Below are 17,371 nucleotides of genomic sequence, written 5' to 3' on the forward strand. Positions count from 1 at the left end.
TAACATGTCGGCTTACTAGATCACACGCAGAAATTGAAATACAGTGAAAGCTCGTTAATTCGAACTTCAATAATTCGAATTTATGGATAATTCGAACTGTACGATTTGGTCCGGCCAAGCTCCACAGAAGTCTAAGTATAAAAAAGTCCGTTAATTCGAACGCGAGAAGGTTCCCTCACGGATAATTCGAACTACGCTCGCCTGGCACACGGCCAGAGAAACGCGCCTACTGCCTACACACAAGGCTGTATTGCCTCCTAAACGGAGAGAACGGCAAGAGAAGGCAAAATCGGAAAAAAATCTAACCAACGCGGAGTCAGCCAGAAGGCAGCGGCGGCTGCCACCTCTCCGTTCTACGTAACCTCCGAGACTTCTTGCCCATTGCGAATCTCGGAGGCTTTGCAAATCTTGTACAGCTGCTAATGTTGTGCGGAGATGGCACGGCAAGCGCCAAAACACAGCGAATCAAGTACGTCGCAGCTGCGCTTGCAATCAAGAACCAACGAATCAGGGCCTTCGCCACCTTCACATGTTCGGCGTCTTTGTCTAGGCAGTCTTCATCGGTTGTGTACCTGTGTTTTCAGCTTAGGAGGTATCAGCCGTCGCGATTCATTGTGATGGTGTTAAGCCTCGGCTAACGTTCGTTTCGGTGTACGTCGGTGGTGTGGCAGAGTCGGACCCAGAGCTTCGACTTGAAAGTGGCGTGAGCCGAGCGGCACATGCCATCAGTTTTTGACACGCCAAATTTCTGACATTCCCTACTGCTTCCAAATCGCAGTGTACTGTTGCTCTACTTCACTTTCGTTAGTTCGAACTTTCATTAATTCGAACTGAAGCGGCTTCCCCTTGCGGTTCGAATTAACGAGCTTTTACTGTATATGCTTTAGCGTACTGCACGTTTCATTGTTGTTATTGTTGCAATCCGTTCCTCGCTACATATTATGCATTAGCGTAATGTACTTCTAAATTAAGAATGATTTATGCATTGAATGACTGGGCGTCGTGGTAGGGATTCAATGCATTGTAAGAGTTGTCGGACGATCCCGCCGCTGCCACCATTTGTATGGGTTGACGGTCGTAGGGAGAAACTTGGTAGGAACTAGGCGTACGGGGTTTATTTACAGTAATTACGTTGTAGACAAGAGATACATTTACACAGTCTAGCGTGGTTCCCAAATGGAGCCCGCAAGACGAAGCATCCAGCATACGATCATGAAGCTGCAAACACTGACGAGCACGCAGCTGACGAGCACACTGACGAGCACACTCACAGGGTACGAGCACAACCTAGCAGCCGACAACCGCTTATAAACACTCCATTGGTCCCTAGTTCCCTCGGTGAGGGAAGCGTTCGACCAGTCAATTCGTAGAAAGACCTCGTGGCCGCCTTTGAGAGAAGGGGTAGGGGGTTTACAGACACACATTCCGCGCAGGTTTCACTGCCCCCTCCGAGGTGAGACGGGCTTCGCAGAACTCGGGGCGTACTTCTTGACCAAGCTGACCTTTGCAGAGTCACCGCCGGTTGTCTACTGTCTTGCGTCGCCGTTGGCAGATGGTCATTTTCTTCTGTTTTCTTTACTCAGAAAGCTTTCTGCTGAATTATGATCTCTCAGGCTCCTTCATTGCTGGATCTCTTCGTGTTCGGACTATGCTCTCTTTCTTTCCTAAATTATCCCCAACACCCGCGGAACACAGAACTACTTGAAAACGTCTTGAGATGCCTGCAAAAAGCTACAGACGTACGCCTTGGTGTATGGTAGAATGACAGTACAATTTCTTCCATAGATAACCTAACCGCCTGGAATACACAAGCAAGTATTCTCTGCGCGCTAACAGCCCACTGCTGGGGTCACCAGAGTTTTTTTAATGTATTCGGGACGTCTAAATCGAGAATGATGATGATGATATGTTGTGTTTAATGGCGCAAGGGCCAGGTTTGGCCAAAGAGCGCCATGACAAGTGGTGATGTTGACGATGTAATATGGAGATGTGACTTGGCTGTAAAGTGGCCTAAAAAATTGTCGCTGTAAAGTGCGTAACATCTACGTGCTATAAAATTATGGCGATGACTAATGACGAATACTCTAAACACTAAAATCCATCGTAGAATAATGATGCCAGATATAAAATATATAAGATGGTAAAATTACTTTGAGCACTGCTGCCTCGCCTGAGCCCTTGAACCACAAGGGCCTAGAGGCATGTGCTATTCAAAATAATGATCACAGCGACATCCTCTGAAGAGAGGAAGCGCTACGAACATGTGGGGCTAAAAACATGCAAAACAACATCTTTCAGAAAACTTAAGACTGCGTTAGTGTCAAATAGAGGTTCCGGGCCGAGTAACATAACAGGATGAAGGGGGATGCGCTGCCGGTATGCTAAGGGAAAATGCTTCTTTCTTTCATGTTCGGCTTCCCGACACTCCAGGAGGACGTGGAGGACGGTCAGCCTCTCCCCGCATCTACCACAGGTTGGAGGCTCGTTTCCCGTGAGTAAAAAGTTATGTGTGCCAAAAGTGTGTCCTATTCTTAGACGGCAGAATAGGACATCTGTCCGGCGGGATTTTGTTACAGGAGGCCAGAAACCTAATTGTGGCTTTATTACATGCAGTTTATTATTTATTTCTTCGTCCCACATACGTTGCCAGTGGCTTCGTAGTTTCCTTCTTAAGAAAGGCTTCAGGTCTGTGACAGGGACCGAAGCAGTAGGATTATCTGCATGCAATGAGATTGATGTGGCCATCTGGTCAGCTAGAACGTTTCCCTCGATGCCCCTATGTCCAGGCACCCAGCATATGATCACATGTTGGTTAGATATATATGATTTCCACAGTGCGGAGTAAAGTTCAATAACTACTGGATTTTTATGATTACAGAAAGACATCAAGGCCTTCACAACACTGAGGGAGTCCGTATATATCACTGATTTCGGGAGTTGTGATTTGTTTATGTGCTTTACGGCCGACAGTAGGGCGTAGGCCTCAGCCGTAAATATACTAGTTTCCGGGTGCAGTACGTCGGATTCTGAGAAGGATGGACCGACGGCTGCATAGGACACCCCGTCGTGTGACTTTGATGCGTCTGTGTAGAACTCCGTGCAGGAGTATTTGTGCTGGAGTTCCCGGAAATGCATCTTGATTTCAATCTCTGGAGCATGCTTTGTGACTTCCACGAAAGATATATCACAATGTATGAGCTGCCACTCCCAAGGGGGTAGCAGCTTGGCTGGATGCATTAGGCGAAGCTCGAGGAGTGGAACGTGCATTTCTTCACTAAGCTCCCTCACACGCAGCGAGAAAGGCTGTCTTACGGAGGGACGATTGCGAAAGAGTGTAGCATATGTCATGTCATGAATGGTATTAAAACAGGGATGTTCAGGATTTGAGTGGACTTTCAGAAAATATGTATGGCTGATGTATGTTCTCTGGATATGAAGAGACCACTCATTCGATTCTGCATATAAACTTTGTATGGGACTCGTTCTGAATGCGCCAGTGGCCAGACGGATTCCTAGATGGTGGACCGGATCTAGCATCTTTAGCGCGCTCGGGGCTGCAGAATGATAGATCACGGCACCATAGTCTAGTCGTGATCGAATGAGGCTCTTATAGATATTCATTAAACACTTTCTGTCACTACCCCACGTAGTCTGGGATAGAAGTTTGATTATGTTCATTGTTTTCAGACATTTTTCTTTAAGATATTTAATGTGGGGCACGAAAGTGAGTCTGTAGTCAAGGATGACACCTAGGAATTTGTGCTCTTTGCTTATAGGTATTCGTTGTCCACACAGTTCTAAGGAAGGATCCGGAGCCAGGCCTCTCTTTCTTGTAAAAAACGCAAGAGCTTTTGTTAGGATTGATCTTAAATCCATTCTTGTCTGCCCACACTGAGACTTTATTCAGGCCATGCTGTACCTGTCTCTCGCAGACTGCGAGGTTACAAGATTTGAAAGCTATTTGAATGTCGTCCACGTAAACAGAGTAAAACATGGCGGGTGGTAAGGATGCACGAAGCGTGTTCATCTTCACGATAAAAAGCGTGCACCTGAGCACGCCTCCTTGGGGTACGCCCGTTTCTTGGGTAAAAGGGCGTGAGAGTGCATTGCCGACTTTTACCCGGAAGGTACGATTTGACAGATAGCTTTTTATTATATTAAACATATTACCGTGGATGCCCATTTCTGACAAGTCTCTTAGGATTCCGTAACGCCACGTCGTATCGTACGCCTTCTCCATATCGAGGAATATGGATAAGAAGAATTGTTTGTGTACAAATGCGTCCCGGATATTAGCTTCTACACGTACAAGGTGGTCAGTTGTGGAGCGTCCTTCTCGGAAGCCGCACTGATAAGGATCAAGAATTTTGCTCTGTTCAAGGAAAAAGATCAGTCGCCGATTTATCTTTTTTTGGAACACCTTACAAATGCAACTTGTGAGGGCTATCGGGCGGTAACTCGCCACTGAGGAAGGGTCTTTTCCTTGTTTCAAAACAGGGACCACAATGGCTTCCTTCCACGCAATTGGAAGGTGCCCTGCATCCCAGATGGTGTTGAAGAGTGTGAGTAGTGTGACTTTCGTATCATTGTGTAAATTTTTGAGCATTTCGTACATGATTCGATCCGATCCTGGTGCGGAGCTCTTGCATGCGCTCAAGGCAGCTCTCAATTCAGCAATACTAAAAGGACGGTTGTAAGGCTGATTTTCTCGATATTTTGTTGTTAGTGGCTTACGTTCTTCTGTTTGTTTGTATTTGAGAAAGGACTGTGTATAATTTGTTTCACTTGACACGCTCTCAAAATATTCCCCAAGTGAGTCTGCCTGGTCTTGCAGGGTATCGCCTTGTGTGTTTACCAGGGGGAGTGAATATGTTTCCCGCCCTCTAATCCTATTAACTCTGTTCCAAGCTTTAGCCTCATCCCTAAACGAGTTCATACTCGATAAAAACTTGTGCCAGCTTTCCCTTCTGGCCTGTCGGCGGGTTCGCCTGCCTTGGGATTTTACTTTTTTAAAGTTGACAAGATTCTCAGCGGTGGGAGAAGCTCGCAGCAACCCCCACGCCTTGTTCTGGTTCTTACGGGCGGTCCGACATTCACTGTTCCACCACGGTACACGTGGTTTGCATGCCAAACCACTTACTTCGGATATGCAGTGTGATGCGGCATCTATTATGAATGCTGTAAGATAATCCACAGCAGCATCAATTTCTAAAGAAGATAGGTCAGCCCATGAGATGCTAGAGAGAGTTCGAAATTTCTGCCAGTCGGCTGTGTCTATCTTCCACCTAGGAGTTTGTGGAGGACATTCGTTTTCTTTAGATGTTCTTATCAGTATGGGGAAGTGGTCGCTCCCGTAAGGATTTTCCATAACTTCCCATTCGACTTCAGGCAATATACACGGGGAAACTAGGCTGAGGTCAATTGATGAAAATGTTCTGTTGGCGAGAGAATAATATGTGGGTGCCTTCTTATTCAGCAGGCATACACCAGAAGAGAAGAGGAACTGTTCAACAAGACGACCTCGCGCATCTATACGAGAGTCGCCCCACAGGCTGTTGTGCGCATTGAAATCCCCAAGTACAACGTACGGTTCTGGCAATTCATCTATGAAGGACTGAAATTCATGTTTGTTTAGTTTGTAGTGTGGGGGTATATAAAGCGAGCAAATAGTGATGAGTTTGTTTAGCAGAACAGCTCGCACCGCCACTGCCTCAAGGGGCGTACGTAGCTGTAAAGATTGGCATGCTATACTTTTATGAGTGAGAATCGCCACACCACCCGATGATGCAACGGCATCATCGCGATCTTTGCGAAACGTAACATACGTACGGAGAAAGTTTGTGTGTTTGGATTTTAAGTGTGTTTCCTGTAGACACAGCACTTTTGGATTGTGTTTTTGAATGAGCTCTTGCACGTCATCAAGGTTTCTGAGAAGACCTCTGACGTTCCATTGAATAATTTGTGTATCCATATTGGGTGATATGTGCTGTGTGTACAGAAACAGAAGTAGTGTTTATGGAAATTACTGTGATTAAATTACAGAGCCCTTTCGAGGCCCTGTAACGGGAGTTTTGCCCTTTCTGGAGCGTTCGAGTGAACCTCGCCGCTCCTTAGGCGCTTGGCACCCCTGGAGGATAGGTGTAGTGTCCATTGCCTCTTGTGAGGCGCCGGACACCTGCTCTTGCGAGCGAGAAGTCACCAGGGAGAGTCTCGCCTTGGAGGGCAAGACCCCTGCGCCCACCAGCCCGGAGGTCGATGGGGTTCCCTGGGGGATTTGGCTGCGCCGGCCGTTGCCAGCGCTAGGAGGGACCTGGGAGGTTGAGGCAGCCTCGGCTGCACCCCCCTTCGGGGTCGATGGCCCCTTTTCCTCGGTTGGCGGAGCAGCGCTAGCTGCAACCGCCGTGGGGGCAGACGGCGTAACTGCCGACTCACTGCGTGTGGGTCGGGCAGTCGCCGGAGACCGTTGTGACGCTGCCCCCTGACGCGCCACATCGGCAAAGGTTTTCTTGGGCAGGTATGATACCCGCCTCCGTGCCTCTCTGAAAGTTATGTTTTCCGCGAGTACGCGGCGTGCTCCCCATCGCAGTTTACACAGCGGAGAGCGTTCTCACAAGTTTCAGTGGTGTGTTCTGTGGCACTGCATTTAGCACAAGTTTGGCGGCCGCGGCAGCTCTGCGAGCTGTGGCCGAAGCGCTGACATTTGAAACAACGGAGTGGATTGGGCACGTAAGGCCTGACACGGAGCTTTATGTACCCGGCCTCGATTGATTCGGGCAGGACACTTGAATTGAATGTGAGAATTAGGTGTTTGGTCGCAATTTCCTTACCATCGCGCCTCATCTTTATTCTTTTCACATTAACAACATTTTGCTCATTGAAGCCCTCTAGGAGCTCTGACTCTGTCAACTGAAGCAGGTCATCATCTGAGACAACGCCGCGTGTAGTGTTCATAGTGCGGTGCGGAGTCACTGTCACTTGAAAGTCTCCAAAAGACACTAGATTAGGTAGCTTTTCGTATTGTTTCAGGTCACGGAGCTCCAAAAGGAGATCTCCACTTGCCATCCTTGATGCCTTGTAACCTGAACCAAGAACCTCAGTTAAAGACTTCGAAACTAGAAATGGGGAGATCGTGCGTACTTGTTTATCTGACTTTTCCGAATGAGTTACGTGAAATCGTGGGAAGTTGGGTTTTTGTCGTCCAAAAAACTGAAATACGTCTACGGTGCGCCCTCTTTTCTGAGGGCGATCTGGGAGGGTAGGGAAGGAACTAGCCATAGAATAATTTTAATTTTCGGCAATAACGCCAACCACCCACCATGGAGCCCTACTAGGGGACGTTACAGGGACTGTAAGAACAGGTCCTGCAAACGCCAGTTGTACGTTATCACTATAACCAAATATGAGATAACCTAGGTTGGTTATTCACACAAGGTTAACCCTTGCCGCCTGGAAAATTTGGAAGTAAACGGAAGCTAGGAGAAGACAGGAAAGATGAAAAGTGAGAAAAAGACGAAGACTGGAGGGATAGAGAGACAGGAAAAGGCAACTACCGATTTCCCCCGGGTGGGTCAGTCCGGGGGTGCCGTCTACGTGAAGCCGAGGCCAAAGGGATGTGTTGCCTCCGCTGAGGGGCCTTAAGGTCCTGACACTCAGCATCGGCTCAATCCCCAGGATCCCCTTTTCCCCGGACACGGCTAAGCCGCGCACGGCTACACGCGGGAGGGTCCAACCCTCGTGTGCTCGGGTACGTGGTGGCGCAACACACCAAACGCCTGCTTGCGCAGACGCCCCTGCGGGGGTCTAACTCGAGAACTTGTTCAGAGGATTTCATCTGAAAGCGCATAAAATGACGAAAAGTATGTTATAAGTATAGCGGCCATTGGCGTTAACGAACGGCAGAGCCCGCGGACGGAGTGACTCCCAAGGTGCAGCATAATAAACTGGCTTCAATGCACCGGAACTTCAACAATCAAGGATGTGTTCGCGATTTCGACCCAAGGAGCGCACACCACCATTCTTCCATGCTCGCGCAGCAGTGGCTGACAGCAGGAGAGAAACGCCGGTGTCCCACTGTACGTAATAACAGCGGTGTGGCAGCCGCACTGTGAACATCTGGGAGGTTATCAAGTAGACAGGCTCTAAATTTGTTAGGCATCTCAATGCGTGATGGAAACGCTGCGAAGTAGGAAGTGCGACAAAAAAGAAAGAACAAAATACGGTTGCTGGTGTATTCAATGTCTGAGTCGGAGTTCGGTTAACCCTTTGTGTCCCAGCGGTAACAAATTTTGCCACAAGGTAAAACAATGCTGTGAATATCGTGTGCGACATCGATCTTTTAAGTCCAATATTTTTTTTGTTTTTCCCATCACTTCGACCTTTCGAAGTATACCTAATAAGTAGCACCGTGTCTCCTGACGAGCAGTGCAGCGACAGAAATATGGCATCGTCCTCCGAACATTCGCATCGCATTTCTACGTGATCTTTCTCTCAGCTTCTTATGAAGCGTTTTATTTTCGTTAATCCTACATGACATTTTTCGTAGACAGGAGCTATGCACACAACAATCATTTTTATGTAATTTACAGGAAAGAGGCGAGAAGCATTTCTGTGGACAGGGATTGTGTTGGCGAAATGGAGCTCTCATACATGAAAACGATGCACTAAAAAGCTTGAACTGTATATTGTATTAGAAGCTTACTGCTTCACATCGACCACATGTACCAAGCTACAAAAGGACGAACTTGTTGAGATGTGTGCTTAGGCATCCGATTGTGGTTTAAGTGCGGCGGTACACAGGCCAAGGAAGTAGAGGACGGCAAGAGATATGGGCGTGTGATTATACCTTAAACATGCCGCCCGAGCTGCGGTAAGCAATACACTACGTTGTACATAACACTTGTCGCGACAGCCTACACCCTCCACCTTTCTTTCTTCAGCTAAGTAATCGGAGCTGTTAGAAGAGGGGCGCGGTGCCCAAGGGAACCACCTAAATGTTTAACAACCCTAAGATGTTTTCATGCAAACGGAATAAAAAACACGTAATAAAACTTGTGCTCTGAGAATATACCTTTCAAAGCCACAGGACACTCGTACGATAACGCGTGTACAAGTAGAACAACACTCTGCTTTTTATGGTGCTTGTTATCACTAGATGAACGGACTTTTTTTTCTTCAGCCTAGCTTGGTCCTAACGATATATATTGGCACGTGTAGTCGTTTATTTTTTTTCGGTGAACGCTTTTCCCCAGTAAACAAATGTCAACTGTTATCGCTCGACGCAAGAAAGCGAACTCGGGGAACGAGCGCTTCGTGTTTAATGCTTGAACTTTCGCATCTATACTGTCACGTGGTAGTGTCGGCGAAGAAAGAAGCAGTACGGTGGAATGCAAAACTAGCTTTTATTGGGCGAACCTGTGCCCACAAAACAGGCTACACTTATAGCACAACGAAAGCGGCGAACACAGTCGGCGATCGTCGAAAATCTGATCAGCGGGTCAAGCGCGTCGGCTTTTATAGATCAGTCGTCGAATGTTCCAGATTAGCTGATGGGACCCGCGTGCTTTCTACAAAGTTCTACATCATTTGCGTCAAGCGATGAAATCAGATAACACAAGGTTCGGCGACAACAGACAGCGGATAGAAGCATCGATAAATTTCCAGAAAGTTCGGATACATGCAAGCGCGTCCCGCGCTGTGCGATAACATTTGTTAGGCGGCTAAACGTGGTCGCCCGATAAAGATAAGTACATGTGTCATTACCCCCCTCTTAAAAAGCATCGACCCGATGCTGCAAACAAACGAAAGTAATAAATAAGCACTCGTAGCAATGAAAACAACAAAATAAGGGGGGTTCGTTAGCGTCCGTAAAACGGTTTAAGACGCACCACGTGGACGACTTCAGGTCGTGCGCGGCGCCGCTGTGAATGCGAGATGCCGTCTGGCACGACCTCATAGTCCAGTGCGCCAATACGTCGAATGACCTTGTAAGATCCGAAGTAGCGGCGCAATAGCTTCTCGCTCAGTCCTCGTCGGCGTATAGGGGTCCATACCCAAACACGGTCGCCGGGCTGGTACTCGACGAAGCGTCGTCGGAGGTTGTAGTGTCGGCTGTCGGTCCTCTGCTGGCTCTTGATCCGTAGGCGGGCGAGTTGTCGGGCTTCTTCGGCGCGCTGGAGATAGCTAGCGACGTCAACATTCTCTTCGTCTGTTACGTGCGGCAGCATGGCGTCAAGCGTCGTCGTCGGGTTCCTGCCGTAAACTAGCTTAAACGGCGTGATTTGTGTTGTTTCCTGCACCGCCGTGTTGTACGCAAAGGTTACGTACGGCAGGACGGCGTCCCATGTCTTGTGTTCGACGTCGACGTACATTGCTAGCATGTCGGCGAGGGTCTTGTTCAGGCGCTCCGTGAGACCATTCGTCTGCGGATGGTAGGCAGTTGTCCTCCTGTGACTTGTCTGGCTGTACTGCAGAATGGCTTGGGTGAGCTCTGCTGTAAAAGCCGTTCCTCTGTCGGTGATGAGGACTTCTGGGGCACCATGTCGCAGCAGGATGTGCTCGACGAAAAATTTCGCCACTTCGGCTGCGCTCCCTTTTGGTAGAGCTTTAGTTTCAGCGAAGCGGGTGAGGTAGTCCGTCGCCACGACGATCCACTTATTCCCGGATGTTGACGTCGGAAACGGCCCCAACAAATCCATCCCAATCTGCTGGAATGGTCGACGAGGAGGTTCGATCGGCTGTAGTAATCCTGTTGGCCTTGTCGGTGGTGTCTTGCGCCGCTGACAGTCTCGGCATGTCTTGACGTAATGGGCGACGTCGGCGGTGAGACGCGGCCAGTAGTACCTTTCCTGTATCCTCGACAGCGTCCGGGAGAATCCGAGGTGCCCAGCGGTTGGGTCGTCGTGTAGGGCGTGCAGTACTTCTGGGCGCAGCGCTGACGGTACAACAAGAAGGTAGCTGGCGCGGACTGGTGAGAAGTTCTTCACGAGCAGGTTGTTTTGTAGCGTGAACGAAGACAACCCGCGCTTAAATGCCCTAGGGACAACGTCGGTGTTCCCTTCCAAGTACTCGACGAGGCCTTTTAACTCCGGGTCGGCTCGCTGCTGTTTAGTGAAGTCTTCCGCGCCTATTATTCCAAGGAAGGCGTCGTCGTCCTCGTCGTCTGGCGGCGGGGGATCGATGGGGGCGCGTGATAGGCAGTCGGCGTCTGAGTGTTTTCGTCCGGACTTGTAGATCACCGTGACGTCATATTCTTGCAGTCTGAGGCTCCACCTCGCCAGCCGTCCTGAAGGGTCCTTCAAGTTAGCTAGCCAACACAACGCGTGATGGTCGCTGACGACTTTGAATGGCCTGCCATATAGGTAAGGGCGGAATTTTGCTGTAGCCCAAATGATGGCGAGGCATTCCTTTTCAGTCGTAGAATAATTGCCTTCCGCTTTTGACAGCGACCGGCTAGCATAGGATATCACCCGTTCATGTCCGTCTTTCTTCTGGACTAGGACGGCACCGAGGCCTAGGCTACTGGCGTCAGTGTGGATTTCGGTATCGGCGTCTTCGTCGAAATGTGCGAGTACAGGCGGTGACTGCATGCGTCGTTTTAGTTCTTGAAATGCGTCGGCCTGCGGCGTTTGCCATTTGAACTCGACATCAGATTTGGTTAGATGCGTTAGCGGCTCAGCGATGCGTGAAAAGTCCTTGACAAAGCGCCTGTAGTAGGCACACATGCCAAGGAATCTACGCACTGCCTTCTTGTCGGTGGGCTGCGGGAACTTTGCGATGGCAGCTGTTTTCTGCGGGTCGGGGCGTACTCCGGATTTACTGATGACGTGGCCTAGGAACAGAAGCTCGTCGTAAGCGAAGCGGCATTTTTCTGGCTTCAGAGTGAGCCCTGATGACTTGATGGCCTCAAGTACTGTCGTAAGCCGCCTAAGGTGATCGTCGAAATTTTCGGCGAAGATGACGACGTCATCCAAGTAAACAAGGCAGGTCTGCCACTTCAATCCTGCTAACACCGTGTCCATGACGCGCTGGAAAGTTGCAGGTGCCGAGCAGAGTCCGAATGGCATGACCTTGAACTCGTAGAGGCCGTCTGGCGTGATGAAGGCGGTCTTTTCGCGATCTCTCTCGTCGACTTCTATTTGCCAGTAGCCAGACTTGAGATCCATCGACGAGAAGTACTTAGCGTTGCAGAGCCGATCCAATGCGTCGTCTATCCGTGGGAGGGGGTATACGTCTTTCTTCGTGATTTTGTTCAGTCGACGATAATCGACGCAGAAACGTAGCGTTCCGTCCTTTTTCTTCACTAAAACAACTGGAGACGCCCACGGGCTTTTCGACGGCTGGATGATGTCGTCGCGCAGCATTTCGTCGACTTGTTCTCTTATAGCTTCGCGTTCCCGCGTCGAAACTCGGTAAGGGCTCTGGCGTAGTGGTCGAGCGCACTCTTCGGTTATTATGCGATGCTTTGCGACTGGTGTTTGTCGAATCTTTGATGACGTCGAAAAGCAGTCTTTGTATCGTTGAAGCAGACTTCTGAGCTGTTGCTCCTTAATCACGGGGAGACTTGGATTTATGTTGAAGTCTGGCTCGGGAACTACGGTCGTCGGGGTAGATGCAACAGAATCCGAGAGGGCCAAGGCATCGCTGGTTTCCTGAATTTCCTCGATGTAAGCGATCGTCGTTCCCTTGTTGATGTGCTTGAACTCCTGGCTGAAGTTTGTCAGCAACACTTTCGTGTTTCCTCCGTGTAGTCGAGCGATCCCTCTTGCGATGCAAATTTCACGGTCTAGCAGGAGACGTTGGTCGCCTTCGATGACACCTTCTACGTCAGCGGGTATTTTGGTGCCGACCGAAATAACAATGCTGGAGCGGGGCGGGATGCTCACTTGGTCTTCGAGCACACTCAAGGCGTGGTGACTACGAGGGCTCTCCGGCGGTATCGCTTTATCTTCAGACAGCGTTATTGACTTCGACTTTAGGTCGATGACTGCGCCGTGTTGGTTCAGGAAGTCCATACCGAGAATGACGTCTCGAGAACACTGTTGGAGGATAACGAAGGTGGCCGGGTAAGTCCGATCATGAATGGTTATCCTCGCAGTGCAGATTCCAGTCGGCGTAATCAGGTGTCCTCCAGCGGTCCGAATTTGGGGGCCCTCCCATGCAGTCTTAACCTTCTTCAACTGGGCGGCGATGTGTCCACTCATTACGGAGTAATCGGCCCCTGTGTCGACTAAGGCAGTGACTGCGTGGCCGTCGAGTAGTACGTCGAGGTCGGTGGTTCTTTGTCTGGCGTTGCAGTTGGGTCTTGGCGTCGGATCACGGCTGCGTCGTGTTAAGCTGAAGCTGGAACGTCGCGTCGTCAGGTTGTCTTTCGTCGTCGTATTCTTTACTTCCAGACTTCGTCGGGACGGCGGCGTGTCGTTATATCGTCGAGGTAGTTTCTTCGGCGTCTTCGTCGGCGGCGGAGGATCTTCGTCAGTTCGACGAACAGCAACCGCACCTCCATCGGTTGCTGCTTTTAGTTTTCCGGGTATGGGCTCGCAGAGCGGCCCCGGGCTGGGCCAGTGTATGGACGGCGCTGCGGTGACAGGTAGCGGCCTGGTGACGGCGAACGGGATGGTCGTCGAGGGCTCCATTGAGTAGCGGCGAGGTAGTCGGCGATGTCACGTGGGCGCTCTCCAAGCTGTGGACGCGGCGCGTTGACGGCGAAACCTCGCAGTCCCATTTCCCGATATGGACATCGTCGGTAGACGTGACCCGCTTCCCCGCAGTGGTAGCACAGCGGGCGGTGGTCAGGAGCACGCCAGATGTCCGTCTTCCTCGCGTAGGTGCGCTGGGCGACGGGTAGTCGTGCTGGCGGCGGCGGCGGTGGACGACGAAACTGTGGCGTGACAGGGCCCTGGCGCGGTCGCGGAGGGGGTCCTTGACGGCGTGCGACGGCGGCGTAGGCCATCGCTTGCGGCTCACGCTGCGGCGATTCAGGGGCTACTCCAAGTTGTTGTTGGAGTTCCTCACGCACGGCGTCGGCAATCGAAGCCACTTGAGGCTGTGATGATGGGAACAGCTTTTGTAGCTCTTCCCGCACGACAGCTCGGATAGTCTCGCGCAGGTCGTCGGTGGCCACTGATTGAATGCCGGCGTAGCTTGTTGGCTTGGTGCGTCGGTCGAATTGCCGGTTCCGCAATTCCAGTGTCTTCTCAATGTTCGTCGCCTCAAGGAGGAACTCGTCGACGGTCTTCGGTGGGCTTCTTACCATTCCGGCAAAAAGTTCCTCCTTTACACCACGCATCAGTAGTCGGACTTTCTTCTCCTCTGACATTTCCGGGTCGGCGTGGCGGAACAGACGGGTCATTTCCTCAGTGAAGATCGCAATCGTCTCATTCGGCAGCTGCGCTCTGGTCTCCAGTAGAGCTTGGGCTCGCTCTTTTCGCACGACGCTCGTAAATGTTTGCAGGAAGCCGCTTCGGAACAGGTCCCACGTCGTCAAGGTGGCTTCTCGATTCTCGAACCACGTCCTGGCGGCGTCTTCCAATGCGAAATAGACCTGCCGCAGCTTGTCGTCACTGTCCCAACTGTTAAACTTAGCGACCCTCTCATACGTTTCGAGCCAGGTTTCTGGGTCGTCGAATGTTGATCCGCGGAACGTCGGAGGTTCCCTGGGCTGCTGCAGCACGATGGGGGATGCTGGGGCTGCCATTGGGGTTGCCTTGTCCACAATCTTCTTGGTCTTCTCAGGTAGAAGTCCGTGCTCCGGGGGCAGCTGTTGAAGACGGCGGCTTGCTCGATGTTCCGGGACGGCGCTGGTGTTGTCTTTGCGGTCCGGGCTTGTATTACGGCTTGTCGGGGGCGTCCGGTACATGGACGTGAAGCACCTCCACCAGATGTCACGTGGTAGTGTCGGCGAAGAAAGAAGCAGTACGGTGGAATGCAAAACTAGCTTTTATTGGGCGAACCTGTGCCCACAAAACAGGCTACACTTATAGCACAACGAAAGCGGCGAACACAGTCGGCGATCGTCGAAAATCTGATCAGCGGGTCAAACGCGTCGGCTTTTATAGATCAGTCGTCGAATGTTCCAGATTAGCTGATGGGACCCGCGTGCTTTCTACAAAGTTCTACATCATTTGCGTCAAGCGATGAAATCAGATAACACAAGGTTCGGCGACAACAGACAGCGGATAGAAGCATCGATAAATTTCCAGAAAGTTCGGATACATGCAAGCGCGTCCCGCGCTGTGCGATAACATTTGTTAGGCGGCTAAACGTGGTCGCCCGATAAAGATAAGTACATGTGTCAATACAAACGAAGAACAAGGAACAGCTTCCTCCCCGATACGTCTTCGTAGTCGCGTCATCGAACTTCCTCGAAGAAGCACTGGTCAACAAATGCATTTGAGGACACACTACAGATTAGTCAGGGCGTGAGCGCGTCCAAGCGGTTCTAGAGAAAGAACGACCGCACTCAAGACACGTGAGCGATCTGACGGCGATAGCACCCTCACCACTCGACAACCGAAAAGCGACCGCAAAGTGGTGCAGTCAAAGCGAATGATTCAAGCCAGAAGTAAACCTACGACGCAATATCAAGACTTAGGATATAGTAAGTCAAAAGCATACGCGAAATTATTGTTTTTTAGCAAGAACCGAGCACATGTTGGACGTGCTCTTTTCTAGAATTACATAATTGCAATGACTTAACTGCGAAGACGTGCACATACCTTCCGATCTAGAAGAGAACGTGAATATCGATGTCGGCTCGACGAACGGCAGGCTCCCACGTCACTTTTCGGTCATCCATTGGGAACGCGAACACTTGAACCTGCGGTCCCTTGTCGTAGTTACCTCGGCATCGTGGTACGTGGCACCGCCCCATTGTGAGAGTTCTAGGTGCACACTAACGTGAACATCCGGAAGGCAAAACACTTTACATCGTGACGCAGCAGTTCACTGATGCAAAAGAAAACACGTCCTCCTCGGTCTGCAGCAGAAATGCCAGCACGCCGCCCCATGCAGTCGTCTGACTTAGCAATCGCGGTCTTGCGAACGGCGTGGCCATACCCAGGGACAAGTCCGAGCGATGGGAGGTGTTGGTCAAATCTGAGTGACGTCATCAGCCACGGCAGTAGGGGCAAGGTAAATATACCTGGTAGCGAAGCTTCCATAGGAGCCCATACGTTCAATATATGGCGATTCATCGGTAGTTCATAGGGCTTAGCGCCATCTGTATGTGGTGGGAACACTTCCGGCAGAAGAAAAAATAATGTGACGCCATATCCGTTAAAAAAGAAGTGGCGTCATTCTGTTTTCAAAGGCGCGAAATTTGTTTTCTTGGCCTGCATTTAGGGCTATATATTCAGATGCCCCGCCATTCGACTTGATGCGCGTTTCGAGCTTTTAGCGCGGAAAGCAATGCAGGAAAAGGCCAGCAGTAGGGTTGTCATAATCGCACCCTTGCAGAGATCATACTTTCTTTGGAGGCCGACGAAAGCTTTAGCTGCAGAGTGCTGATCCTAAGCCCGTCGGCCAGCGCTGACGCACGATAACGACCACACAATTATCTGGCGGTCCTGACTCCCTGCTTTTGATTGAAGAGGTTAAGAAGCGATGAAGCTACCCGCGTCACGAAATTCAGACAGACTTCGATAAGCGAAAAACACTTGAAACTGGAAATTTGAAACTTGACACTTCAAAAAAGATGGTAAGCTCTGTCCACATCACCACTCATAAGGACCGCCTCCCATGACGGTCGCGCAAATTTTTCAGGAAATTTGGCAAGATTCTCATCTGTGAACAAATGCGCCATAAACGTTGTCTGTTAATGTTTACCTCTGAAGTGTTCATTCAGAGGAAGCTCCAGCGAGGTGGCACCCACTTAAGCATAACGTAAAAGAGAAATACCGTTTCTTGGCAACCACTGCACGAAATTTTATGAGGTTTCTTGTTGGATGTAAATGAAGAAGTTTACCCGCCGCCATGACTTAGCGGCTATGGAGTTACGATGCTAAGCACGAGGTCGTGACATCGATTGATGGCGACAATTCGATGGGGCACGTTAAATGACCTCTGGGGACCAAAATTATTTCGTAATCTCTCACTACGCGTGCCTCATAAGCAAGTCATGGTTTCGTCAGGTAAAACCCCAGAATTCAATTCGACTGAGAAAAAAAAGTTAAAGCCTAGTCACTGTTGGTAGCACTTTTTCGAAGTGCTGCTTCAAGTATTTATTGAAAATTGTTGAGAGTCGCGAATTTTCACAAACAGAAACTGTCATGTTTACAACTATGTAGCTCAGCAATGTAAATGACATCACAATTGTGTAGATTGCACTAATAGCTAGGGCATCTAGAATAGACAAAATTGGTGTATTATACATGAC

At 50.1% G+C, this 17,371-nt stretch overlaps 1 protein-coding gene across 1 annotated transcript in view; it reads right to left on the reverse strand.

Moving 5' to 3' along the window:
* The window catches only part of LOC139048932 (uncharacterized), a 252,554-nt gene extending 236,432 nt beyond the window's left edge, over nucleotides 1-16,122 (reverse strand). Inside the window, exon 1 of the mRNA XM_070523913.1 lies at nucleotides 15,714-16,122. The gene's annotated coding sequence lies outside the window, so the exon portion shown is untranslated. The remainder of the gene's footprint in view (nucleotides 1-15,713) is intronic.
* Between the last annotated feature and the right edge of the window lie 1,249 nt (nucleotides 16,123-17,371).

Source organism: Dermacentor albipictus, chromosome 8 (genome assembly GCF_038994185.2).
Source record: "Dermacentor albipictus isolate Rhodes 1998 colony chromosome 8, USDA_Dalb.pri_finalv2, whole genome shotgun sequence".
NCBI classification, from domain to species: domain Eukaryota; kingdom Metazoa; phylum Arthropoda; class Arachnida; order Ixodida; family Ixodidae; genus Dermacentor; species Dermacentor albipictus.